Source organism: Mauremys reevesii, linkage group 2 (genome assembly GCF_016161935.1).
Source record: "Mauremys reevesii isolate NIE-2019 linkage group 2, ASM1616193v1, whole genome shotgun sequence".
Taxonomy (NCBI): Eukaryota; Metazoa; Chordata; order Testudines; family Geoemydidae; genus Mauremys; species Mauremys reevesii.
The window spans coordinates 266,713,466-266,740,307 of record NC_052624.1 but is presented as its reverse complement, the minus strand read 5'-3'; the positions used below and the strand labels follow the sequence as shown (position 1 = coordinate 266,740,307).

At 43.1% G+C, this 26,842-nt stretch overlaps 1 protein-coding gene and 1 long non-coding RNA gene across 19 annotated transcripts in view; both read left to right on the top strand.

Annotated features, from left to right (window-relative positions):
* The window catches only part of MTSS1 (MTSS I-BAR domain containing 1), a 176,106-nt gene that overhangs the window by 52,827 nt on the left and 96,437 nt on the right, over nt 1–26,842 (top strand). The window lies entirely within an intron of this gene.
* On the top strand, nt 8,496–11,505 carry LOC120397053. The gene is made up of 2 exons (XR_005593645.1): nt 8,496–8,680; nt 11,331–11,505. It is a non-coding gene; the product is annotated as an uncharacterized LOC120397053 (long non-coding RNA).

The window sequence follows — 26,842 nt, the reverse complement described above, 5'->3', positions numbered from 1 at the left end:
TAAGTTTGCGAATGAGTCTTCTCTCCCACAGTGCATGCTGAATCCTCCTTTCTTTGCCAGTAAATAGCAGTTACCCTAACTACAGTCGGGTACCTCCTACACCGTGGCTGGTTAGAGAGAGGAGCTGACAAATAGGGTTGGCGGTCTGTCTTCTAGAATTGTGAGGGTTATCTTTTTGAAGTGCTTTGAGGGTGGTTAAGAAAGGATGATTAATACTGGGCTTGTGCATTACTGCTTTTTTTGGTCACATGGGTCTTTCTGGTAGTTTGCCAGTCAATTCAGGGGCGGTAGAGGATAGATGAAAGGGGGCAGTCAACTAGGGAGAAGCACCCAACAAAATCTGGCTGTAGCCATTCCAAAATTCTTCCCTTGCTGAGGGACAAACGGTTGGCCTCTGGGAAAATAATATCTGGACTGTCACGTGTGTAGGAACAATATGGCAGTGAGGCCAAGCAAAGTTAGAGAATGCTCTTTCTCCAGAGAATGAGAACTTGAGGAATACCTGATCAAGTCTTCTGTGATTGTCCCCTCAGAATTGCAGTAAACCCACAATGGCAGAGGTATCAAAAGACCTGTGAGAGGATGATTTCAGTTGGTGGAGTCCTACCTCTACGTAATCATACATGCAGGCTCAGTTCCGCTCTGACTCCACAAATATTACTTACCTTAATATAACTGTAAAACAAGCAGCAACAGATTTATAAAACAATATTTTGTATATATTAGAGAGGATTAGAGTACATATAAAAATGTTGCTGCTTGTTTTACTGCAGTCTTATCTACATTTGGTGTGTGTAAAGTTACATAAAAGATGCAGTAATGAAAACCTAGGTTACATCAAAAAGTGTTCTTGTAGCAGGATGAGGAGGACAGAAAATGTTTATGCTTCTTGAACTGCAGTTGTGATAGTGGGGGCTAATAGCTATTCTAGTATATTTGTATATTTTTTTGTAAGAACTCCTGCTTTTCTGATTGCAAAACCTTTTGGTGCCCAGTTTATCTCTGCACGCTCAGCATCATTTGAAAAACTGATTTAACATTACCTCAGTTTCCTCATCTCACAGGAGCGAGATGCTTGGCTGAAAGGGATTATACCCATGGAAATTAAAGGTCATCTAAATCTTGGGGCAATTATTTCTGCATTGTACACTGTGGTGTACATTTGTGTACAGAGACCTACTTGCTTTGCATTTGAAGGTCTGAAGATTTTTTTAAATTTAACAATAATTTTATTTGGAGTAAGCTAATGTGAAACACAACTCTTTGCAGTTCTCTTGTAAGCCTTTAATGAAACATGCATCTTTGATTAGTAGTTCAGACAAGCTCTATCCTGATTATAAAATATAGTGGGCCTGTTTCTAGACCTCCAGCACAGACTTACAGGAAAGGCACTATAACTGAAGCTTCTGGCTGATTGCAAAAGTTTTTGTTTAGTATCTAATTCTGAAAGTCCTAGGTAGCCTAGCACTAAATTTTTGGGGTGGGGGTGGTGTGAGGGGGGGGGTTGTTTGCGCTTGTGAGCACTTGTGAATCCAAATGTTTTTTATAAGTGAGATGTTATGGCATGTAATTCATGGCAAATAACATAGTTGTCCTTCTACAATGTCAGCTTAAGCAGCTAGTGGAATAAAAACAAAACATGACTTTAAAAGACAAATGCATAATAAGTTTCAGTCTTAGGTGAATTTGGCATTTCATAACAAAGAACCTCACTCATTTGTACTAATGACTGGAGACTTTCAGTAATTTACTGCATTTTTGCAATCTGTAAGGTATAATGAAAACAAATGACGCAAGGACAGTGTATCAGAATCTACCCAATTTATTTTGACAGTTCTAGTTTTAATTCCTTAATAGTTCATGATATGTTATGACATATTCAGTAAAGTCTTAGAAATGTATCACTACCATTTTGGGCTTTTAAAATTTAGAGAATGCGAGAGAGGCTGCTATTTTTGCATGCCGATTATTGAAGCATGGATTAATGAGGTTTTACTGTAAAAGATGTTCATGGCGTTCCAAAAATAATTACTGAATTTGGCATAAGTTCTGATCATTTGGCTGTGTTCGAGTTAGTGGTAAATGGAATTTGTGTATGTGCAAGGTGAGTGTAAGTGAAGGAAGCTATAAGGATACATTGTGGGAACCAGGGACAGTCCCCAATAGTTTTTAAGAGACAGCAGTAGGGGAAAATACGTTTTAAAGCAAAGTTGCAATTCTGGAACTGTATGAGACGTTGGAGCGCTCTCCCTTTTAAAAGCTCATTCTTCATTAGAGACAAAGCAGGACTTCAGCATAGCGAATCAACCCTTTAGGCATCCTGGGATCACCTACACTGGAAGTGGTGAAAAGTAGTCTAGCTAGCATTCATTTCAACTGTTCTATGATTCTCTGCTATGGTTTTGAAAGCAAGATGTATTGTTTGCAAGAGTTTGGAATGCCCGGCGACTTAAAAGGTAGCTAGAGAACATGGAAATAAGTGCAACTGCTTTTTCAGTAGCTCGTCATAGCTTTTTGGTGGTGGTTGTTTTTGATTTCAAAACATCTCTTTTCAGATCTGATCATGGTTTGATTAAACTTAATTTTATCAGTATTTTAACCCCCATGCTGATGCAGCAAAACATGCTGACGGTCCAAATTCGTGCTTCTCAAACTATGGAGTCAAGAGTGGTTTTAAAACTGGTTCTACTTATCTTCTTCCAGTAATGCGAATTGATACAGTACATCTGTGCAACTCGAGAACAAACAAGTATGAAGTCATATTTCTCGAAATAGCACATAGGATGAAAATGCTGAAGACAGCTTTCATTTAATCTCCTGTCGATCCTCATGTACAGGAGTCTGGAATCTTGGCTTTGACTCTGCATGAAGAATGATCCCACTATCAACATCTGGGCTCTAGTTGGGAACAGATCTGCTTTAGATCAGTCTCTCTAATAATTTTTGTAAAGAAATACACTTAATATAAGAAATGTGTGTGGTCTCCAAACCAGCCCAGATTTCCAAACAAACAAAAAACGAGAGCAGATAGGATCTAAGTAACCTTAAAATGCTGCCAGCTGTCAGAGTTCACCGAGCTTTGTCTGTTTTTCTAGTCTGCAAAAGGTAAACTGGCACTTTCATTGCCTACTTCTGCATCTTTTCAGGTGTTAAATTAGAACTTTCCTTCTGCTCCACTGTATCTGCATGCTCTCCCAGATAATCTACACTTCCATGTTGCCATTTTTTTCAAGTCTTAACTATTTAAAAACTATTAGCTAGAGAATCAGTTATTACAATATTTTGTTTTATATAGAAGAGTGATTCTCTTCCCTGTCCTATAACAAACCATTAGGATGTTTTAGTGGTGATGGCTCACTCTTTGGCTTTTGATCTCTGGGCAAATGGAGTAATTTTTCAGTGTAAAAGTTACTTCTCAGCATTTCTTAATGCCTGGTAAAGCCTATATCTATCCTTTTTCTTAACTCTTTGTAGAGTACATCTAACTGTTAGTAATTACTTTGAGTGACACTGTATTACTTTAACTTCCACAGGGTTGTGTTAAACGGTGAACCAAGAATAACTTTTAAAAAAAAAAAAAAGGGAGGGGAAAAAGTAGCCTGGTGATGTTTCCTCATTCTTTTAAGAGGAAGCTGCAGTGCATGCAGCGCAGAGTTGACCTGGCGTTTGCTCCAAGAAATGGCTTTAACGCCTCTGAATTAAAGCTAATACAACTGCAGTCTGTGCACAGTAAATTGAGAGTCAGGGGAGGTAAACAGGAACTTAAAATTTGTCATAATGAAACTGATTCCTAATCTGTTCAAAACAAACTTGCACGTGAAATGTGGAGCAACTAGACTTGCAGCCAAATTTATCTCTGTTGTCACTCCGTTGCATTACACAAGGGAAGAACTTGCCCATGGTTTGTTTTTCAAACAGTTTTAATTAGAATATTAATATACAATATAATATTTGGAAGGCAGAAGAGGAAGAAGAGATGTATTGACTCGGACTATGTGAAATGTTTTTCTTCATGCAGTCAACTATTCTTAACGGGAAACAAATTAGTTCAACAGCAAATTCACAAATTGCATCAGGACTGGTTAAAGTAGAATTTAAGATGGTTTTGAAAGCAGATCTCTTTTAATTACTCCTCACGTACTTTTAAAAAGAACAAAATGCAAAAAGAGACCTGTGCATGATGATGATTAATTTGTGAAAAGAAGTTACCGAGTGCAGGAATAATAATTTTCCTGGGTTGAGCATCACCTTAATTATGGAATTTGTACCGTTCTGCCCCGAAAGGTGGCTTTGATGAGTAGCCTTTTGAAAGCATGTTGTGTTGCTGTTGTGCTTACCACACCCTAAGTCGCTGGTGCCATTTTTAGAGATAATTGAAAGTTCACAGAAGAGCAGTAGTGCTGAAACTGGAGCCTAGTATCTTTAGCATTGGGGGAAATGCTATAATTTAGTCATTTTGGAAACAAAATATAAATCTGTTACTGTATGATTGAGAATACACATTGTTTTGGTTTCTTCTGATCCTCTACATCCATCCAATAATAACTGTCCACACATCATGGTTTAAGTAATCGGTGTTGGCTTTTTTTAAATAAGGATGTAACCATAGAAACAGAAATGGAGGATAAGAAATTCCACGTAACCTATTGTATGTGAGGAAAAATAGATGTTGACCAAAGAGATGTATGTATTTAATGGTAGGGTTATTTAATGATTTGGTTAGCTAGGTTATGTGAAATTAACAAATCATTGCAGAAGGAAGTTAATTACAGCGGCACATGTGGCATTTCAGATTGTTTAATGGTGTAGCCAAGAATAGGCATTTTTAGGCTAAATTTCCAAAGGAGGCAGGTCCACACCAAAAGTGTGCATTTATTATATTTGCATGCACGAATAAGCATGTCGGAGGCCTTATTTGCACAGGAGCCTGATTGTCAGTGGGGAGAGCGCAGCCCTTCCTTAAAACCAGTCCTTTAAGATGTCTCAGTTTGGTCTTCAGGAAAATGAGAATCCTAAAATCACTGGTCACTTTTGAAAACCTTATCTGAAATGAACAGCTCATGCTCTCCTATGTTGGACAAATCGTATTTAGTATGAATCTAGGAGCCAAAGTGGCAGGACCCTTTCATCTGGGGAATGTGGAAACGGGACCTAGTGCTTAAGATGGATAGAAATTTGGTAAACTTTCAAGTTTTCATGGAATTGTAACTCTGTTTTTGGCATTTTTCTTATGTGCCTGCAATCCTTCTGAAAATTAAAAGGGAAAACCATTTTGGGATGTGAGTGATGGACTTCTGTGTATCGTTTGCACTAAGAATAGCGGAACTGTTCAATCTATCCTAGTGATTTTATTTGAAGTGCTGAAATGCTGATGAATCCTATATACTGGTGCTGAGTTAACAGTGCAAGAGTAGGTGGTTATGCCATGGTTCAATTTTCCCTTTTGCTTATGTTTTAAGAGGTGACTAAAAAAACCTCCCGTTTACCCAGTTAAGACAATACCTTATGACTTATTCCGCCAAAAAGTAAATTGGCTTCTGCTGCTTCAATTATTAGACCCTCTCCCCACCCCTGGTTTGAAATACTGCATCTTGAAGTTGAAGATATGGCTCATGGTCAGAAAATTTTCTACCAAGGGCTTAAAGCGTCCTGTGTCTTTCCCACTGAAAGGGGATATGGGGGTTTCAAAGGAGTGAAAGAGATGATGTTAAATCAAAGCAGCTTTTTAATAAATATGTGTTTGTTCAAATTTTAAGCGTAGTTTCACTTGGAATGCTTGTATTCTCTAGTTCAAGTTCTTGAAATGTACTGATGGTCAAAAACATTACATTGATTTTGAAGGGATGGTGTTGCCTTCACAGGCTCATTGGAAAAATATTGGAGATAATGCTGTTACCTTGATAATCACTAACATAATTAGCCATGGTCTCAGCTGTAGTATGGAAACAGTTAGTAACATCTAGATAATGTCTCATGCACGTCTTTTTATTAATGGTTTAATTAGAAAATGGAAAATAAACTCAGAAAAGGTGGGTTTAAAACCACTTACATATTTTAGGGTTAAATATTGAATGGATGAGAGGGATGCATTTCTTCCTGAGCATTTTCAAATAGAAAGCAAACCTCTATAAATAGCAACGGTGACTGCTATTGTAACGGTGACTTGCGGTTGTAGCTTCTTTGCTAACCTAGCGAGCAGTGTATAAATATTTGTGTCAAAATGAGTTACCGGTTGTATAACTAGCTACTTTCTATAATACTATGTTTTGGTTCCTACAAATACTATGTTTACTATATATGACTCCACCTTAAGGCGTAATGTGTGTTTTGAGTGTCATGTTAGCCCAAAAAATATACTCTTTGGATAAACAATTATGTACAGTCACACTGGTGTGAATGAGGTGGATTATCTTGAATGTGATTGGATTTAGAAGATGATCATCATTGGCACCAATGGCTTTTAAGCACCAAACTCTCACTGAAAGTCAGTGCGAGTAAGGTGTTTTGACTGCTCTTTGCTTCTTTGAAAATCTCCCCTGTAGTGTTTAAAATATCTAAGCTTGTTTAACTCTTCATTGGGGAGTTATTAATGCCTGCACTCAGAACTGTAGTATCTGAGTGCCTTACCGATGTATTGGTTTGTCCACATAGGTCGATTGGCCTGTCTCATCTAACTCTTCAGGCTGAAAGGATCCCCCCCCCCCTCCCAATGCTCAGTTTATTTATTAGAGTTGGTGGGAAGGTGAGATTGAAACTGGGTTTTACATCTCATTCTGAAACTGCTGAGGTTGGTCCCTGAAGAGTGTTTCACCATCAGGGGCCAGTTGTCAGGAAAGCCCATGTGCCACATGTGTAATGTTTTTGATGGTTTCCAGAGGAATATGCTTGTCATGGGAGGGCTGTGATCCTGCAGAGGGAGGAAGGGGAGCCTGGCCAGCCCTCTGGAGGGCTCTGAAAGGTGAGGACCAAAAACTTGAACCCGACTTTGTATTAAATGGGAAACAGATGATGCACCAATCGAAGCTTTTTTCCACGGTTGTCAGTTTTGCTTCCAGGTACCTACTGATGTTTATGATGATAATACTCTTTGTACATTCATAATCATTTTTAGGTGGCTGTTGAAAGGTGAAGTACCGTAGCCAAATCAAAGGTGCCTTTATTAGGTTTGAGAGACTTCAGTACCCTGTTGCCCTAAAGGGTATGGGTATGGGTTTGAAATCACGCACTGGTTTGTAGTAACAGTGATGAGGAAATCTCATTTAAATAACAGTGCTGTTAAATTCTTTGAGTATAGAAATGTGTTCTGATTGGCAAGGTTAGTAAATGACATATGCTTGTAAAATGTTTCATTACTGCACTTACGGCACAGGAATACAAAGAAATGGTTGTGGTTTGGACTGAAATTAAATACTACTTGTTTGAATTGGGCATCAACTTGCATCCAAGGCTTTCCCTGCTTTTGCTGACCTTTTTTAAATAAAAAGGCTTTAAATGTTGAGAATGATAACGTAAATGGAAGTGTGAATATTGTGTTTGGGCTAGGCAGCCCCATGGTGCCAGAGGTTTATAGTGATGATAGACGTGGAATCTGAATTTATCTGTTTAGAGCCTGTTGATGTGGCCAGACAGTTGTTGCATAGTTAGGTGAAATTGCGGCTGTAGCTAGCCACAAGGGCTGGCAGGCCTCTAGCCTCAGTGTTCTACTGTACAGCACCAACTGTCCAGAGAGTGCTAAGAAAAGATGCTGCAAAATGTCTGTTAGTCTATAAGGTGCCACAGGATTCTTTGCTGCTTCTACAGAACCAGACTAACACGGCTACCCCTTTGATAAGAAAAGATGGGTACTTCATCAGCAGTGATGCCCAGGCACCCAAGTGGACCCTGTCTCTCTCTCAACTGCCTGGCTGCTCACGTATCTTTTAATTTACTGGACTGATTTGAAGTCCTCTTCTCAGGCTGTCGTAGGCATACCAAAGCTAAGTGCCCAGTCTATTTAGCAGTGTGCAGGCCCTTCTCTGAATGCTATTGTAAAGCTGAAAGAAATAGGAATTGCTTTTTGTTACTAGCTTTTCTGTGTAAAGTGGGGCCTCTTTATATAGAGCATCTTGTCTACTATGAAGTGTGTTTAAATAGAATGTCCATATTAACGAGAGAGCTTGCTTGTATGCTCTGTGCATGACTTCTGTCTGCCTGCTCTTCTCTATTTTGCATTTTTTTCTTCCCCACTTTACCATAGAAAATTTGCTGAAAGGTGGGGGTTCCAGTGTTATTTCTCATCCTGTCCTTCATGTATTCCCTTATCTGAAATCACATTCATCTTCTATCCCACCCCCAAATGCCATTAACTGATCTCAAGATGATAGGGGTGAGACAGCTGTTGCTATGGTTATACAATTGCTTCCATTTTAACCCTGTTTCCAATTGCTCATAAACATTCCAAACCTTCTGTGTTGAAATTTTAGGGTCTTTGTCTCTGCCTAATAGGGTGGGTGGGTGGGAGACTATGTGTGGGTGTGTTATAAGTTTGAGCAAGTGCTATGCTGGGTTAGGGCTTCAAAGAAACCTGTGTAAAGTAAACCACAGCATATGACACTTTCTGTGATCGAGCTTTGCTGTAGCATTCCATTGGCATGATGCAGGTGTCAGGATCATTGTCAGGATGCCATCTCTGATTGGATCAGTGAGTATGTATCGAAGTAATGTTGTAGTTTAGTCATGTGACCTAGGACAGGAGTAGGTCTCTGGAGCCCGCCCAACCATATTGGAGACCAAAATACATTTCTCATGCTGTTCAATATGGTAATATCTTTGTAACCTTCTTTTCCTAACTCAAACTGTCAAACACACTGCTGAAGAACGCAGAGTACATACATATCTGTGTTCGTGTTTAAGGGGGACATAGTCCTGTGACTAAAGCTATTCCAAACTCAGATTAATGTCCTCTCCTGGATTTTATATTTTGCCTTCTCTTGGATATTATCCTTGGTTAGCATTTTGAAGGTCATTATTGGTCAGTTGTATGGGCTGCTGAGAGAGCCAGCTGGTTAGGATGGCATTCAACCAGCTATGCTGCTGCTTCAGTGATCTGGAAGGCGAGGGAAAGGATCAGAAGAGGAATATGGACGTATAGCACTCCTCAAAATTATCATAAGCTTTCGTGGGCTAAAACCCACTTAATCGAATGCGTTCAGTGGAAAATGCAGTAAGAAGATATATATACACAGAGGACATGAAAAAATGGGTGTTGCCATCCCAACTATAATGAGACTAATCAATTATTGGTATGGCAACAGCCATTTTTTCATGTTCTCTCTGTATACATCTTCCTACAGTATTTTCCACTGCATGCAGCCAATGAAGTGGGTTTTAGCCCACGAAAGCTTATGCCCATATACATTTGTTAGTCTCTAAGGTGCCACAAGTACTCCTTGTTCTTTTTGCTGATACAGACTAACACGGCTACCACTCTGAAAATTATCACAGTAATAGTGGTGGAGTGACTCTTCCCATGCCGATGAACTAGGAGCAGGTATACATGAGGTGGGGGAGTGGCATCACACATGCAGATTTCAAGAACACTACCAAACCCATGAATTGTCAGATTGAGTAGTGCTAGCTTGATAAATTGGGCACACATAAACAGTATGGGTTTTTAAATGGCTAAATGTAAAATGTCTACATCTAGGAACAAAGAATTTAGGCCATACTTATGTGATTTTTTATTTTTTTTGTTAAATTTGTTTTGGCGGGATGGGGACTTCATCCTGAAAATCAGTGATGCTGAAAAGCACTTCGTGGTCAGGATGAATAGTCAGGTTAGTTCCCATTGCAAACTCAGTGGCCAAAAGGGCTAATGTGATCCTTGGATGTATAAACAGGGGAATTTCAAGTAGGAGTAGAGAGGATATTTTACCTCTGTATTTGTCAGTGGTGTGACCACTGCTGGAATACTGTGTCCACTTCTGGTGTCCACATTTCAAGAAGGACGTTGATAAATTAGAGAGGGTTCAGAGAAGAGCTACAAGAATAATTAAGGATTAGAAAACATCCCTTTAAGTGATGGACTCGAGGAGCTCAATCTATTTAGCTTAACAGAGAGAAGGTTAAGGGGTGACTTGATCACCATCTGTAAGTATCTACATGGGGAACAAATATATAATAAGGGGCTCTTCAATTTAGAAGAGCATGATAGAACACGATCCAGTGGCTAGAAGTTAAACTAGACAAATTCAGACTGGAAATAAGGCATAAATTTTTAACTGTGAGTAATTAACCATTGGAAAAATTTACCGAGGGTCATGATGGATTCTCTGTCGCTGATGTCCTATAAATCAAAATTGGATGTTTTTCTAAAAGATCTGCTCTAAGAATTATTTGGGGGAAGTTTTATGGCATGAGGTCAGACTACATGATCACAGTGGTCCCTTTTGGCCTTGGAATCTGACTCTGTAGTGCATATTCTTTGAACTAAAGTCACTAGAGCAGGGGCGGGCAAACTTTTTGGCCTGAGGGCTGCATCGGGGTTTCGTAAATTGTATGGAGGGCTGGTTAGGGGAGGGGGTTGGGGCCCGGCCCCCATCTCCTATCTGTGCCCTGGGACCCCTGCCCCATCCCCCCCCACGCTCCCTGACTGCCCTGGACCCCCGCCGTGCCATCCAACCCCTCCTCTCATTCCTGATGCCCCCCCCCCGACCCCTGCCCCATCCAACCACCCCTTCTCCCTGTCCCATGACTGCCCCCGGAACCCCTGCCCGACTGCTCCGTGCCACTCCCTCTAACCTTCCCTCCTTCCTGACTGCCCTCCCTCTCCCAGAACTCCCCTGCCCTCTATCCAACCCCCACTGCCCGGTGCCCCCTTACCACGTTGCCTGGAGTGCTAGTGGTGCTACAGCTGCGCCACCCGGCTGGAGCCAGGCCACCTCGCTGCCACCACTGCGCAGCACAGTGCACTGGGTCAGGCCGGGCTGTGCAGCTGCCCTGCCCCAGGAGCTCACAGCCCTGCTGCTCAGAGCATTGCGCTGGAGACGGAGCGAGTGAGCTGAGGCTGCGGGGGAGGGGGAACAGAAGGGGAGGGGCCGGGAGCTGGGCAGGACAGTCCCGCGGGCTGTAGTTTGCCCACCTCTGTGCTAGAGGGTGTCTGGGTCTTGCTGTGACACCTCCCGTCCAGTAGAGGGTGGCGTACAGTGCTTGCATATGGTGGGAAGACAGTCACACTAACATATGTATATAAATGGGATGCACTAATTGAAGATTTTATTCCTATTAATATTTGGGGTTCCCTTTAATCTATTTCTTCTAAAGCAGTGGTCTCCAATCTTTTCGTCTGGCAGGTGCCAGACGAAGGACCGTGGCGACGGTGGAAAATCGGCCAAAATGCTGCCGAATTTCTGCTGCATTTTGGCGGCACTGCCTCTCGACCACCTAACCCAGATTTTAGAGATCCTCTCAGTGAGCTCCCCCAGAATGGGAGAAACTTGGAAAAAGAATAAAATACGTTGCAGCCAACATGAGTCATTGGCTTTTGCTTTTCCTTCTGTAGAAGTATGGGGATGGGGAGATTAAAGGAAGCAAATGGATGGGGATAAAAATGTGAAATGTGTTTTTAATTTTGTACCATATGTATCAAATATTGGATACGACATGCTGGAGTGGCTTCAGCCTAAATCTTTGGAGGAACCATGTGCTAACTGTCATGATTTACATGGATCCATAAAGCAACACAAATCCCCTTTTGTAAGTGTGTGATGTGTCTTAGTATATACTTTCTTTAACAGCTCCCTTCAATAGTTTTTGTTTACGTTATTAACTGTACTTATTCCTCCCAATTCCCTGCCTATCAGTTTAGCCACATTCCTTTGCTGAAAGAAGAGAAATGTTTTTCATTTTTAGAAACTTACCAGCCTTCAAGTTACAATTCAATTTGTGGCTTCCTGAGAAATTACTTTGGCAGCACAAGTCTTTAGTGGTTACATAGAATTTTAAACAGCTGTTCCGTACAGGCCCAGACTGACTGCAAACAAGACTTAAATCTCTTTCCATTACAGTAATGGTGTTTCCCCTAAAGCCAGGACAACTGGTTAGCTAATCATATCGCAGATTTTTCAGCACTGTCAGTCCTAAAATATCAAATCAGTGAATTAGGAGGGAGCCGGGGAGCCTTTCTTTTTGGAAAGATTAAATATATTTTAGCTGTTTGATACATTGCCTCTGGCATAAGTTTTATTTTTATAAAATCTGACCTCATTTGCTCTGTTGTCTTGTAAGTAGAATTCCCCTGTACCTGCTACTGTTGTTCACACGTTAGTCATCAATGACTGTACACCTGCTTTGATATGGACCAGAGCTAATGTCGGTCATATATTGACCACACCAAATGAGGTGCTTTACGGGTGAGAAGGCATGCTGCCCTCAGTAAATGCCCCTGTGTTGAATCTGTCAGATGTATGCTGAATATGTGAAAGGACATTACTCCTAGGATTGTTTTAGCTCTGGATCCCACTAACCACAAAACAGCAGGTGGCTTTGGAAATAGTACTTTGCACTTCTTATAGAGTGGGAAGGTGAGGCACCAAGAAGAATGCTGAGTATTGTCCCTAGTCCTGGTGTGACACCTGAACCCATGACCTTACGTAGGCAAGTTTTCTACCAATTCAGGTTTGTTTGTTTTTTCCAAAATAACAAACCAAAAAATACTTTAGAGTGACAGTGAGTCGATTCTTAACATTTACAGTATGGCATCACATCACTGTTGCTGGAGAGAGAGACGTAGGTTAGAAAATTAAATGTCCAATACATTGATCCCTAGACAAAAGCCAAAACTCTGTGCAGTAAGTACTATGTGCTTAGGTTACTGCTGACGGCAGTTGATAAGCTCCTTTTAACGTTTTCTGCCCTAGTCTACTGTTAAATATTCCAAGAATACAGTTTCAACTGTGTAAAATATGCATACTTGTGCACTCAATCCATTTTCAGAGCAAGTTTGAGGGCAAACAGAAAAAGGTGCTGTGAGGGATGGTCCCAGGAGGCTTCCCCTAATGAAAGAGTGTGACCCTAAGGGGGCTGACATCACTGAAGGAGTCCTCCTAAGGACTGATCCAGAGCTGTTCAAGAGCGCCTGATCCGTGGATCTGTGACGGGGGTATTTGTGCTTCTAAGTAGACAAACAAAACAATCAAACTTTAAACTTCAGATGGAGAAGTTCTGATGGACCGATTTCTCCAGGCTGGAGAAGCGGCATGTGCATAGAGCTAATACCTACTCTGATTACACTGCACTATGGGAATCATTCTGCACATACTTTTGTATCATAAAAATCCTGGCTTTACAAGACCACTGAAGTGACATAACTTCTTCCGCAAGCCTTTGACCCACTTGTTCTGGGGAGGCTGCATTTCAGTCATCACTTGCATGCCTTTAGTCTTCAGCCTGCTGAGTTGACTAAACTGCCTGGATTCTTATTATGGTTAGATTATGTTGCATGCTGTCTTGAAAATGCCACAGATTCTTTTGCCCTCTTTCTTTTTTTTAATAGGTCATCTGTTAATCAAATTGATTAGTGGACGAGGAAGACAACCTAATTTTCTCATGTATGGGATGCTTATTTATTTTTAGCATTGGATTTCATCTTTACTTAGACTTTATCCAGATTGGTCTCAAGATTTTGTCGACAGAGATCTCAAGGGAAAAGTCTGAAGACACCCCAGAAATTAGTGTTGTAAAATACAAACGCTAAACAAACAGTTGTTGTTAAATATGTCATACATACAACAATATGCACACTTTGTTTAATTAGAGTAAATTATATGAAACTCAGGTTCACTTGTTAAACTAACTCTTATCAGGGATTGATGCTTCCAAGCCACTATGGGATGTATTTTCGTGGAAACTAAATCATGTAGGGATCGTTACAAGCTAATGGTTGAGTGACTAGTTCCCTGGGAGTTGAGAAGTCACCACACACCCTTAGCTGGAACAGCTTTGTTGCATTATTTGGTTATGACGCATTGTACGCTAATAATTTAAACATGAAACGTGCCCTCAAATAGGAGCCCCTTGATGATTGATATAAGTGGTGTGTGTGTGTTCATAGAAACATCTTGCCACAACTCTACATTTTGGTTTAGCAGCTCCCCAATTTCAGGGAAGTCTTGGGACTGCAAGGATTTCAATTATTTCCTGGGTGCTGGAGGCACAGGGTTTTAACTCCACATTAATTATGTTCCTCTAGGGCAATCCAGCCTGCAGAGCACAGCAGTTAAAGTTCTGCAAACTGGCTCAGTTACTCCAAACATCTGAACCCAAAAATAAACCTAACTTTGAAAAAAGAAATGTCTGTTTATTATTGTAGGAATAGTTTTTCAGGGCTGCTCTCTAGCAAGCTACAGATATAGTGCACCATTTATTAGTGTGAGTATCCAGATACATTGTTGCCAACTTTAACAAATTTATCACATGCCTTGTCATATATGATGGTGACCTTAAATCCTCAACTCCTGGATTCATGTGATTACAAGAGAGTATCTCTGCTTTTATTTTAATTAAAAAAATATGTTTTTGAGCCCTCATAGTTGCAGATAAAAGCTTGAAAATGTGTCCCTAGTGCCACCATAATAAATCAGATTTGAAGGAAAATAAAAATACTCTCAATTTAGTATATTTCAGAAATTACATGATTTTTGAATACTTAGGGTTGACAGTGCAGATATGAGCATCTTGCTCCACTTCAATCCATACTAAGGCTATGTCTACACTACAAAGATAAAGTTGTTAATTCATTACTGTGGTGGTGCATGTCTCCTGGGGTCAGTGGTGCGCGTCGTCTCCGGGAGTGCTTCCCACCAACCTGGGAGGGGCAGTGTGGGGAGCTGAGAGCCTGGTCTCAGCTCCTTGGCAGCTGCCCCACAGACTCGCACTGGGCCCCCTTCCCGTTCCCTGCTGGCAGTGGGGGTAAGCTGCCTGGGGCTTTTTACCTCCCCTCCCTTGCCAGGAGCAATGGGGACGCCGCTCAGGGCTTCTTGCCCCCAGGGAGCAGGGTCCAGCTACCCCAGTTTCTTGGCCCCATCTGCTGGGACCTGGGCAGCTTAGGAGCCATGAAATTGACAAGAATGACAGCCAACAGCCCATGTAAGGAACCTAGTGTCTACAGAGATACTGCGTCACCCTAAGTATATCGACATAGGCCCTATGCTTCTTGTTGAGGTGGTTTTATTAAGTCAGCCTAGCAAGGTGGGACATCGGTGGGAACAGCATTTCAGTGTGTATACACCTTTGTTGTTTTGCGGCCAAAAGCTGACTTTTGTCGACAAAAGTGTGTAGTGTAGACAAGGCCTAGATCACCTCTGTGTAACTGGCTGAGTGAAGTGAGGTTTTAGGCCAAGTCTACACTATAGATTCTGACGGTAGAGTCTGTGTCGGTCAGGGCTGTGAAGAGAAGAGGTGTACTCCCTGACCAACATAGCTGTGCTGGCAAAAGTCCCTAGTGTAGATGCAGTTAAAGCAGCAAAGCTGTGCTTTTAACCAGGTAACTTCTTTCGCTCGTGGGGGATGGTTTTTCTGTACTGGCACTCAGCACAGCTTTGCCAGGATATGACTAGGAGCGCTATGTAATGAGGAGGGTTTTGCTAGTACAGTATACCGATATCCCTACACCAGTAAGGCGCTCCACGTATGATGTGGATTTACATTCAACTTGATGGCATTTCTTCATATCTGTTTGGATGTAACACCATAATATTTGAATGCCACATTCCCTGAATTTTGGAATTGAGGGTGTGTTCTAAGCATCTGTGGGTGGAAATCTATGGATTTTGGGGGCTCTTGGGGCTAGACGGAGCTGCTGTCATCCCGTTAGCAGAACTGGCAGCTTCATTAGTCTCTATAATTATCTATAGGTCAAAAAAAAAGGTTGATGGCCACTATTAACATCTTCCTGCATAATAATACACCCCATCTCAGCTCTGTCCATCATCCCAATTCAGTGTGACCCCCTGAATGAATTCCCTCCCGCATAGAAAGAAAGGCAGGTGAGAATGGTGGGAGAATGGGGGAGCCTGGTATGGGTGAAAAGGGTAAAGGGGGGTACAGAGAGTCCCTGGAATAGGTGGGGAGAATAGGGGCAATGATGTGAGGGGGAGGGAGACATGGGCACGCAGAGTCCCTGACATGAGGAATAGGGGAGACACAGAGCCTCTGCAATGAGAGTTGTTGAAGCAAGTCCCTGAAATGGCCAGGGTGCAGGCAGGGCCGGCTTTAGGCCAATTCAACCAATTCCCCTGAATCGGGCCCCGCTCCCAAGCCCCGATATGGTGTACCGGCAAGAGCTGGTGCGCCATACTGGGGTGGCCTGGCTTCCCCAGGGGGCAATTTAAAGGGCCTGGGGCTCCCACCAGGGGCTGGAGCCCCAGGCTCTTTAAATTGCCACCAGAGCCCCACTGCTGGAGCCCTGGGGTAGGGCTGTGAGGCTCTGGGGGCTACTTAAAAAGTCCAGGGCTCCCGCTGCCTCTACCGCCCCGACCCTTTAAATAGCTGCCGGAGCCCCGCTGCTTCCCCAGGGCTCCCTCGGCTGTTTAAAGGGCCGGAGCGGTAGAAGCAGGGGAGCCCCGGGCTCTTTAAATAGCCTCCAGAGCCCTGGAGTAGCAGGGGGCTCCAGGGGCTCTTTAAAGGGTCGGGGCTCCAGCTGCCTCTGCTGAACCCCCTGCCTGCACCAGCCCTGCACCTCCTGCCTACCCGCAGCCAGCCCCTGTCTCCAGCCAGCCCTGCATCTCCTGCCCGCAGCCAGCCCCTGCTGTACCCCTTGCCTGCGCGAGCCCTGCACCCCCTGTCCTGCCCGCATCAGCCCCGCATCAACTCCGCCTCCCCGGCTCTGCGTGCAGCCAGCCCCTGCCGCACCACATGCCCACAGCCAACCCTGCTGCACTCTCTGCCCTGTCTCCAGCCAACCCCTGCTGCACCCCGCTGCGGCCCTGCCTGCAGCCAGCCTGGCCCGCACCCCCTGCCCTGCCTGCAGCCAGCCCCACACCCCCTGCCCTGCCTGCAGCCAACCCCTGCTGAATCCCCCTGCCTGAAGCCAGCCAGTCCCGCACTCCTGTCTCCAGCCTGCCAACCTCTGCCACACACCCCTGCAGCCCTGCCTGAAGCCAGCCAGCCCACCCCACACACCCCTGTCTCCAGCCAGCCCCGCACCCCTTGCCCTGCCTGCAGCCAGACCCTACCTCCAGTCAGCCCCTGCTCTGCCTCCAGCCAGCCCCATGTCCACTGGTGCCCTGCAGTTCCCAGGGCAGTAACCCTGCCCACCTGCTTCAATGAGGGGGGCAGGGAGCAGCTGGGACCGACACATGTGCACACTGTAGGGTGACCAGACAGCAAGTGTGAAAAATCGGGACTGGGGGTGGGGGGTAATAGGATCCTATATAAGAAAAAGACCCAAAAATCGGGACTGTCCCTATAAAATCGGGACATCTGGTCACCCTAGCACACCCCCAGGGAGTGGCGGGGACCCACACATGTGAAACAAAGCTCATTAATAACCGATCAACAGCATATATGATGCAATGTACATAATATATCATTTTATTATTTATATAATTATGGAAAGTAAATAATACATGGAAGAAACGAAAGGCTTTTTTTTTTTTTAACATTTTTTTTGTTAGTCATCCCTGCTGGGGCCCCTCCAAAAATGTTCAAATTGGGCCCCGCACTTCCTAAAGCCGGCCCGGGTGGGGGTGGAGAGCGGCAGGAGAAGGTGTCTCACAGGGAGCTGGGGGAGGGGAGGGCGGGAATGGAGGCATGCAAGGTGTTCCTTGTGTGGAGTGAGCGTGGCTTACAGAATCTGTGAAGTGTGTGCGATTTTCTGTCAGGACACTTTTGCATCACTCTTTTGCATCAATCTTTCACTCATACAAATCTCTGAGAGCTTTTCTCTCCCTGCCTGATTTCATTGTGGCAGTTGTCCCCAGCCTTAGCTTCCACAGCTACTTCTCAGTTTCTGGCAGCAGCCAAGCTGAGATTCTGCCTGCTGATTACCTTCTCAGGTGGTCCTTAAACCCAAAATGCCATTTGAACTTAAAGTTGGCTCACACACAGCACTCGGCCTACATGAGCAGCAAAGTGTTCGGCCCGCTGTGAAAGACCTTGCTATGCTGTGTAGACCGCTTTGCTCACAGAAGCGGCATGAATACTACACTCAGTAACTTCTAGTAGAGCAATGCTACCTAATCCTGGCTTTGTGGTGGTTTTTTTTAAAGAGGAGATTTAACAGATGGCTTTGCAATGATCAGGTTCTCCTATGAAGCTTCCAAACATTTAATCTGTAAATCAGTTTTTTCACTGTACGTTATCAGTCAGGACCAGATATTTTCTTCAAATGGTAGCCAGCTACCATCTAACACCTTACTAGCAGGATGCTGAGAGATTAATATTTGCCTCCCCATAAATTAAAAAGTTGCCGATTATTTAAAATGTAGGGTCAGATTTGGCCCTCATTTTAAAGTGAAATTACATAAAGAGAATACACATTTACAAAACATTTGTAATGCAGTAGATATGCTGTGCATAGGGGAGCTCTGTAGTTGCTTGTTTCCATTGTGTTCAAAGGAACATTACTGAAAGGTATATTGTACACAACTTTTAAGCACAAAGTTTGGATTGTTTTTTAAAGAGCATTTATTTTCTAAAATCTGGTATTGCAAATATTTTATGATGCTTCTTAATTTTCAATGAAGGGTTTTTAATCTAAACATTTCTCTACACGTTTTAAACCAAAGATTATAGTGCAGGGGTTGTCAGTCAGGGGGTCGGGACCCCTTGGGAGATCACGAGGTTACTATATGGGGGGGGTCACAAGCTGTAGCCTCCATCCCTGCTTTGCCTCCAACATTTATAATGGTGTTAAATATATAAACAAGTGTTTTTAATTTATAAGGGGGGGTCACACTCAGAGGCTTGCTATGTGAAAGGGGTCACCAGTACAATAGTTTGAGAACCACTGTTATAGTGCATTTGAACCAGAAGATGAAATTATAGTCAGTTTTCATAAAATCATTTATTCTTTCATTGTCTAAGCTGAGAATAATTCAAAACATAAAAGGTAAAAGTTCAGTTAGGGCTTTAAAACATTTTTAGTTGTGGTCATCTAAGTCAGCAGTTCTCAATCAGAGGTCTGAGGCCCCGAGCTCTGCCACCTGGGGCTGAAACCGAATCCTGAGCAACTTAGGTTCGTGGAGCCCCCTGTGGCCTGGGGCCCCGGGCAATTGCCCTGCTTGCTACCCCCAATGCCGTCCCTGATTTTTATGCAGGGGAGCTGTAACAATTTGTATAGTGGGGGGGTGCTGAGAGCCATTGAACCAAACTGTAAACCCTGTGTCTGATGGAAACCACTTCAAGCCAGGGGGTGCAGCTGTACCCCCAGCTCCCCTAGTTCCAGCACCTATGCTTTTATATGCAGAAGAACAGTTGTGGCACAGGCATGCTGTCAAGCTTTTATAGCATGTTGTGAGGGCCTCAGAAAGAAAACCCCTGATCTAAGAGAGAACCCCGATCTAAGTTACTAGTAACAAAAAGTTATGGATTTTTTTTTAAAGTTATTTTGTGTTCCTTTTTAAATAAGTCAAATCTGTGACATAATTATTGTTTGGATTATTATTTGTTTCATTTATTTCTTGTATTTAATGCATCTTACTAGTGTACTTACCTGTAATTTGTTACAATCATGAATATATATTGTGTGTTTGTACGTTCACTTGGTGCTACCCTAGTACCTGCCTTTTAATTTGAAATGGGACCTCAGTGTTCAGGGCAGCTTGTTTCTTGAGATGGTAAAATTCTGAGTTGCATTCTATGGGCAGATCAGTAAAGGGCAATATTTACACGCAGAGAGAAGACAGATGCTAAACCACAGGAACCGCAGCACTCCAGCAAAGGTGCAATTAACAATCTGTTCAAACTTTGCTGGTCAAAGGGCGGTAAACTGGGGCAATAAAGCTTCCACTAGGCACTGAAACACCAGTAAGTCTTAATTTACGGGAATCGATCTCCTTGTTTAGTTAGTATTAATGGGTTAGGTAGTTGGTGTGACAGTTGTTTGCAGGAGCAAGTAGGGTGCTATCTCCAGGGGAAAAAAACTGTTTTGTTGACCCTTTAACTGGATTGGTTAAAACATTCAGTTTGCAAAAGACTATGGGGTTAAAAAAAACAGAACTGGTAACTAGAAATAGAGGTGGAAACAGGAGACGACAATGCAAAGCAGAAATCCAAAGAAACAACGGTACAGTCAAGATGACAAAGAAGAAAAGTTTCCTCAGATTATCAGAAATTGAGACTTCCCATTAGGAAGTCATAGAATCATAGAATATCAGGGTTGGAAGGGACCTTAGGAGGTCATCTAGTCCAACCCCCTGCTCACAGCAGGACATGATGAAAAAATGTGCATGACCTTAGGATAAAGAAAGACAGTAGGAATAATAGGCTGCAATGGAATAAAAAATGGGCAATGGTGAGTAGGCACAGGAGATTACCTGTGGACTAGATGACCTCCTGAGGTCCCTTCCAACCCTGAGATTCTATGATTAAATCCCAAACACTACTGAGAAAATCAGTCCTGGGAAGTTGCCTGATGTATTGATCTGTTTTGTGACAGATACCAACGTTTTCCTTCCTTCACACTTTGGCACTCCTTGTGTAGCTTATCTGCCAATGGAGTACTTCTGAAATGGAACAAAGGTGCAAGGCGTTTGCTACAGGAGGTAAAGCTTCTGTATCTGGTGGTGGGTGAGATGTGTCATGTTCAGCAGCAGCGAGATGAGTGAAAACTGAAACTTGGCTCCATTCCAATGTGGTTTTAAAATATTCAGGAATTCGGTGGCGGAAACACCAATATGGGGCGACTTCAAAATTGTTTCTGCTTATATTGCCAGTAATTCTTTGTGCACATCTCAAGTATGTTCGTATACATGTATACACTACTTCAAGTCTTGCAGCGGAAGTACAAAGATTTGAATGCTGAGGTTTTCTAGTATCTTGGGTATCTGATCAGAGATGAAATAGGTAGGAGTTTGTATTCTATAATTTCTTTTGGTCTGCTGGAAACATTAGAAAGCACCCTGCTATGCAACATGCTTGAGTCCCATAAGATCAGCACTAAGTTTCATATTAATGATACAGCTTAATGTGTATTTAGGAAATATTATAACCTCCAACAGCAACATAGCTAAACTTTTCAGAAGTTATTTGGTTTTTTAATTGTTCATACTTGAAGCATCAATTCCCTTGTAATAGTTACTTCTGGGGTATCACTGATTTTACCCACAAGACATGGATTTTATTGTCCTTTTGCATCTTACTCTTTTATAGATGGACAGCTGGCATTAAGGTTTATATTAGTCTAACAACTACACTGAACTATAAGGGCCTTGAGGCTGCAAATGCTAGAAGTCTATGGGAACTTCCGATGCAGAGTGGTTGCCTCAACAGGCCTAACCACGTGCTTCTGCTCCTGAGGCCAAGCCGTCTTGTGACTTCTCAAGATGTCTGACTTGTTTTGCTTTCAACTGTGAATACAAAGTCAAGAAATGGTAAAAGGAATGAGCTCCAGCATGGGCCATTGTATTTCTTGCGTCTCTACAGACTAAATTAGAATGAGTCTCAGTAGATCTTAGGAAACCAGAGCGGTGACCAAGAACAGCCACGTAAGAAGATAGTGTGGAACTGACAGGGAGGCAGCTAAGGAGGGGCAGTCCAGCACAGATGGCTTTGGAACCATTTGCAGAACTTGGAAAACAGTTATGTCCAAAAATGTCTTGTTCACGTTCTGGATCTTGCACGTTCTCAAGGATTCCTGGATTAAAGGCTGTTTGTTTGTGTGTCAGTTCCATATCCACCTCTTGCAGTGTCCTCCGGTCACGTTTATAGAATGTTAAACAATACAGTGAATGATCCTGTCTTGGGTGGGCAGCCATCACAGCCACCTACCCCTGTAGTTGCCTACCTATGGCTTAAACTTCACCACTTCTAACCCCCAAATCAGGGAAATGCTAGGGTTTACAGAGGGGCCTTTTACTGTGTGATGGTGGTCAGCAAACTCTATCTCTGGTCAGAGGAGCTAGAACAATTTGCACAGTGGAGGTACTGAGAGCCATTGAACTGATCTGTAACCCTTTATATGATGGAAATCACTTCAATCCAGGGTGTGCCGCAGCAGCCCCAGCACCCCTAGTTCAAGCACCTGTGTCTCTGCTCTGCCAACAGATGTGGAGCTCTCCAGCCAGGTCTCCCTCACTGAGAACGTCCAGATTCTAGTCCTTGAGTTCAGGTGGTGGCTTAGGAGAATGCTAAGGAAGCAAGTGTATGTCTCTGAGATAACTTGGTTCCAAGCCATTTAGGGCTTGATAGACACAACAGATGTTTAAATTCAAACGTGACAGTCCCTTTCAGCCAGAAAAGTAAGTGTATCAAGTCCTAGGAAACTGGTCTACCCCTGTCTCGTCCGTTAGGCAGTCCTAGAGGTGGTATTTTTCAAAAAAGTTGTCCTCATTTAACTTGCTGATATGTTATTAGACTGGACTGTGTAGGAAGGATGTGATCCATCATGTGGAGCAATCTTGGTTACTCTGAGGTTCCACCATTGAAAGGGGAAATTCTCATTTGGCTTCTGAAAAAGTTGTAAGTTTGGCTATTCACAGCCTTATTTATTACTCCCCCCCCTTTCTTTTGTAGGGGCTGAGTTTAATGTTTGACTTTCAGCCCTACATAACAATAGAACAGCCTTGCAAAATGCTACTTGCCCAGGATGGGTAATTTTTTTAGCATGTCGAATATAGTTCGATTTTTTTGATTGTCAGTCATAGTATAGGACAGGTGAGTAGATTTTTGTCTGGGTCATTAAATTTTCATGGCAACTTTGCAAGACTCTGTTTAGAACATAATTTTGATTTGATATGGCACCATTTAACTTGAGATATTTTAGTGCTTTATGAAGTAAAGAGTTGAATCCTGACTCTGTATGGGGTGGGGTGGAGTAGGTGGAGGCGGGGGAACAAATAGACCAGCTATTTTTAAGTGCTTGGAAATAGCCCCTGTGAAATTGTGAATGCTGAAACTTGTTTTATTGAGAGGAAACATTGGCAAGGATTCCCAGATTATTCTCCTGTTCTTTTCTTATTAATGAAAACTTTTTATGCTACCTCTGCAGTAAACTAGAAAAACATGTAACCAGCTCACTGGAGGTTATAGGTACTGAATATATTTACACATCATCCCTTCCCCAATCTTCTCCCCACCCCTTGGGAATGTGTAAAGTGGGGGTGTCATTAAATTCTCCTTCCCAGACAGCAAACATTGGAAATACCATGTTTAGTCACACCAGGATTATAGATAATCCTATAGGTCATGTCAAAACCAGTCCATATCACTGAAGTTGCACATTGTATTTTTTTTTTCCTTGAGGAGTTTTCCACTAGTAGAATCTGTCATATTTCCAGAAGGGGTATCATAGGAAATTGTAGGGGGGAAGTGAAGACATTAATTGTTTCAAACAGTGCTGTGGAAAGTTTCTAACTGGAGGGTCACTAGACAAGGAGAAGAAAATTCCTTTACATTCATGTAAAGGTGCTTCACTGTCCCAGCTTTGTGTACTGCGGGATATGCAGTGAGTGAATCCTAACTTCAGAACTGAAATCACTGCTTAGTGTCCCGAAAGCGAGGGTGTTATCAGTTATGCCAAATAGAAACAATGGTGGTCTTGCCTAGATCTGTTTTGTCTCGTATAATGTTTGTGTTGGCTTAATTCTTTCGTATTTTGTATCCAGGGCCAGGGTTGACATATATGGGAAGACCTTTTCCTTTAATCCTTCATTCTGAAGTTGTTTGCTTATTTAAAATTGGTTGCACTTTTAAAATGTTGCAGTCCACCCTGCGGTACAGTACTGATAAAGAGAGCATCCTTCAGTGGTTAAAGGACTCGCCTAGGAGACTTGGGTTCAGATCAGTTCACTTTCTGTGCCTCAATTCCCCACCTGTTTGGTGAGGGTAATGGCAGTGCCCTACCTTGCAGCAGTGTTGTGAGGATAGATACACAAAAGATGGTGCGGTGCTCAGATGCTATGGTGATGAGGGCCATTTACATACCATTGTAGAAGGCTACAATCAGTAGGACACACTAATTTTTTTTAAAAAGACAGAAATCAGAGTTTCAGGACAGTAAGACGGCTTTGAATGTTTTTGGTAGTGTAATTTTTAGGAATGTTTTTAAGATACTTGATGATAACGACTTGTGTGTAAGGAAATGTGAGCTTACTCTGATTTTATTTATTATTTGTATTGTGATAGCACCTAGGAGCCCTGGTTATGAGCCAGGCCCTCGTGCTAGGTGCTGTACAAACACAGAACAAAAACACTGCCCCCATCCCAAAGAGCTTATGACAGATGGAGACAGACAGGAAAGCACAAGGAAACAATGAGACAGTGCTGGTCAGCCTGATAGGCAGTGGTCTCAGTACACCAGTTTCCTGTTAATGTTTTTTGTAGGCATCCTGGCAAAGAGTTTGAAGGAGGATAATGAAGTGAAGGGACAGCATGGGAGAAAGCACGGAGGTTTAATAAGTGGCTGATGGAGGCTGGCATCATGGGCTGATCGAAGGCGGGAGTCGACATGTCTGTAGTGCAGTGTTTCTCAACTGCTAGTCCGTGGACCGGCACCGCTCGCTTTGAGATCTCCCTGACACAGCATGGGAAGGCAGCAAGCTGGTCTCTGGTATTTGGTATCAAAAAGGTTGAGAAACACTGCTGTAGTGTATGAGATAAGTAGCATAGAATGGGCAGTGAAGGGCCTTGAAAGTGAAGACTTGTAGCTTATGTTTGATGTGATAGAGAAGGGGGAAGCAGTGGAGGGGTGAAAAGAGAGGGGTGACATGGTCAAAGCAATAGGTTAAGAAAACAATCTGCTTGGAAACAAATGCTGGCAATTTACCATCCATCCGTGTAGATATTTTGCGTTGTAGGATATGTTTCATGGATTCTTCTTTGCTCCAATCCCACTTTTAGAACATTTACAAATTCCTTTATTGGGGAGTATAGAGTGAACATTATGGACTAGAGAGGAAATAGCCTGTTAAGAAGATAACAATTCTAAAATAGTTAAAGTATTGAATTTTTCTTAAAAGATTTAACAAGAAAAGTAAGCAATCTAGGGAGGTGGTAGGCAGCACGTGGCCCATCAGAGTAATCCGCTGGTGGGCCACGAGACAGTTTGTTTACATTGATCGTCTGCAGGCATGGCCATCCGCAACTTCCAGTGGCTGCGGTTCGCCGTTCCAGGTCAATGGGAGCTGTGGGAAGTGGCTGGGAACGGTGAATTGCGGCCACTGGGAACTGCGGGCGGCTTTGCCTGCGGACGGTCAATGTAAACAAACTGTCTCGTGGTCCATCAGCAGATTACCCTGACGGGCTGCAGGTTGCTCATCACTGATCTAGGGGCTTGCCTACACAGTAGGGTAATGCACACTGGGGGTGTGTGATATCTAAAGCACGCTAAGGAACCTTTGGTGCACACTGGAAATCACCCCCCTGTACAGCTCATTAGCTCTCTGAGTAGACAAGCTCTAGATCAGAGTTTGATCAGTCAACGGTTTCAGTAAACTGGGATATTAATCTATTCAAAATATAAAGGGAGGGAGAGGAAGTGCATGAAATAGAGTTTAGGGGAATTCCTTTACCCTTCTCTTTGGTGTAATAGTCTGTCAAAGGAAATGGTAGCAATCTTGTCACTTGAATCATTCATGACTACCCTGGACAAAATATTTGAATACACTATAGGGACCTTCCGAGTTGGTCAGGAATGGATAGAGGCTTACTAGTCTGTCTCCCTTTCTCAGTTTCTATGATGACTGAAACAATAACCTGGTAAACACTACCAAAAATGTGAACTAAATGAATGTACAGTAACTCCTCAGCTAAAGTCGTCCTGCTTAACGTTGTTTCGTCAATTAGAGGACATGCTCGTTTAAAGTTGCGCAATGCTCCCTTATAATGTTGTTTGGCAGTCTCCTGCTTTGTCCACTGCTTGCAGGAAGAGCAGCCCCTTTCAGCTAGCTGGTGGGGGCTTGGAACCAGGGTGGACCAGCAGCCCCCCATCAACTCCCTTATCAGCTCCCCGCTACCCTAAGTTCCCTGTGCAGCAGCCGCCCAGCAGGCTATCAATTGCTGGCAGTTCAGGTGTCCCTCCCCTCACTGCTATATGCGGCTCCTGCCCTCCGCCTTGGAGCTGCTCCCAGGAGCCTCCTGCTTGCTGTGCAGGGGAGGGGGGAAGAAGGGAGCTAATGTCAGGGGGTTCCCCTACTCCTGCCCCCCCGCTTACCCCTTCTCCATATAGAGCAGGGTGGGGACAGGACAGGGCTCAGGACGGAGAGAGCTTGCTGGCCGCAGCTGCTGGACACAGCTTCCTGATCTTTTTAAAGGCAATGTACTTAGAATGGTGTCAGCATAGTTAAAGGGGCAATGCGCATCTCTCTCTCTCTCTCACACACACACAGTGTGTGTCTCTGTCTGCCATGCTGTCTCCCCTCCCTCCATTCATACTGCCCTGTAGAGTGAGGCTACATTAACAACAATATGTTAACCCTTGAGGGCTCAGCCGAGTGCTAGTTCATCATTTAGCACTAAGGCATTCCCTGGGACATATCCCATTTTCTTCCACCCTATAATTTCACCCACCCTCTTCCACCCTATAATTTCACCACCTCAGCCAAGCTTCACAATCATCATTGCTGTATACAATATTAAATTGTTTGTTTAAAACTTATACTGTGTGTGTGTGTGTGTAATATATAAAGTTTTTTGTCTGGTGAAAATT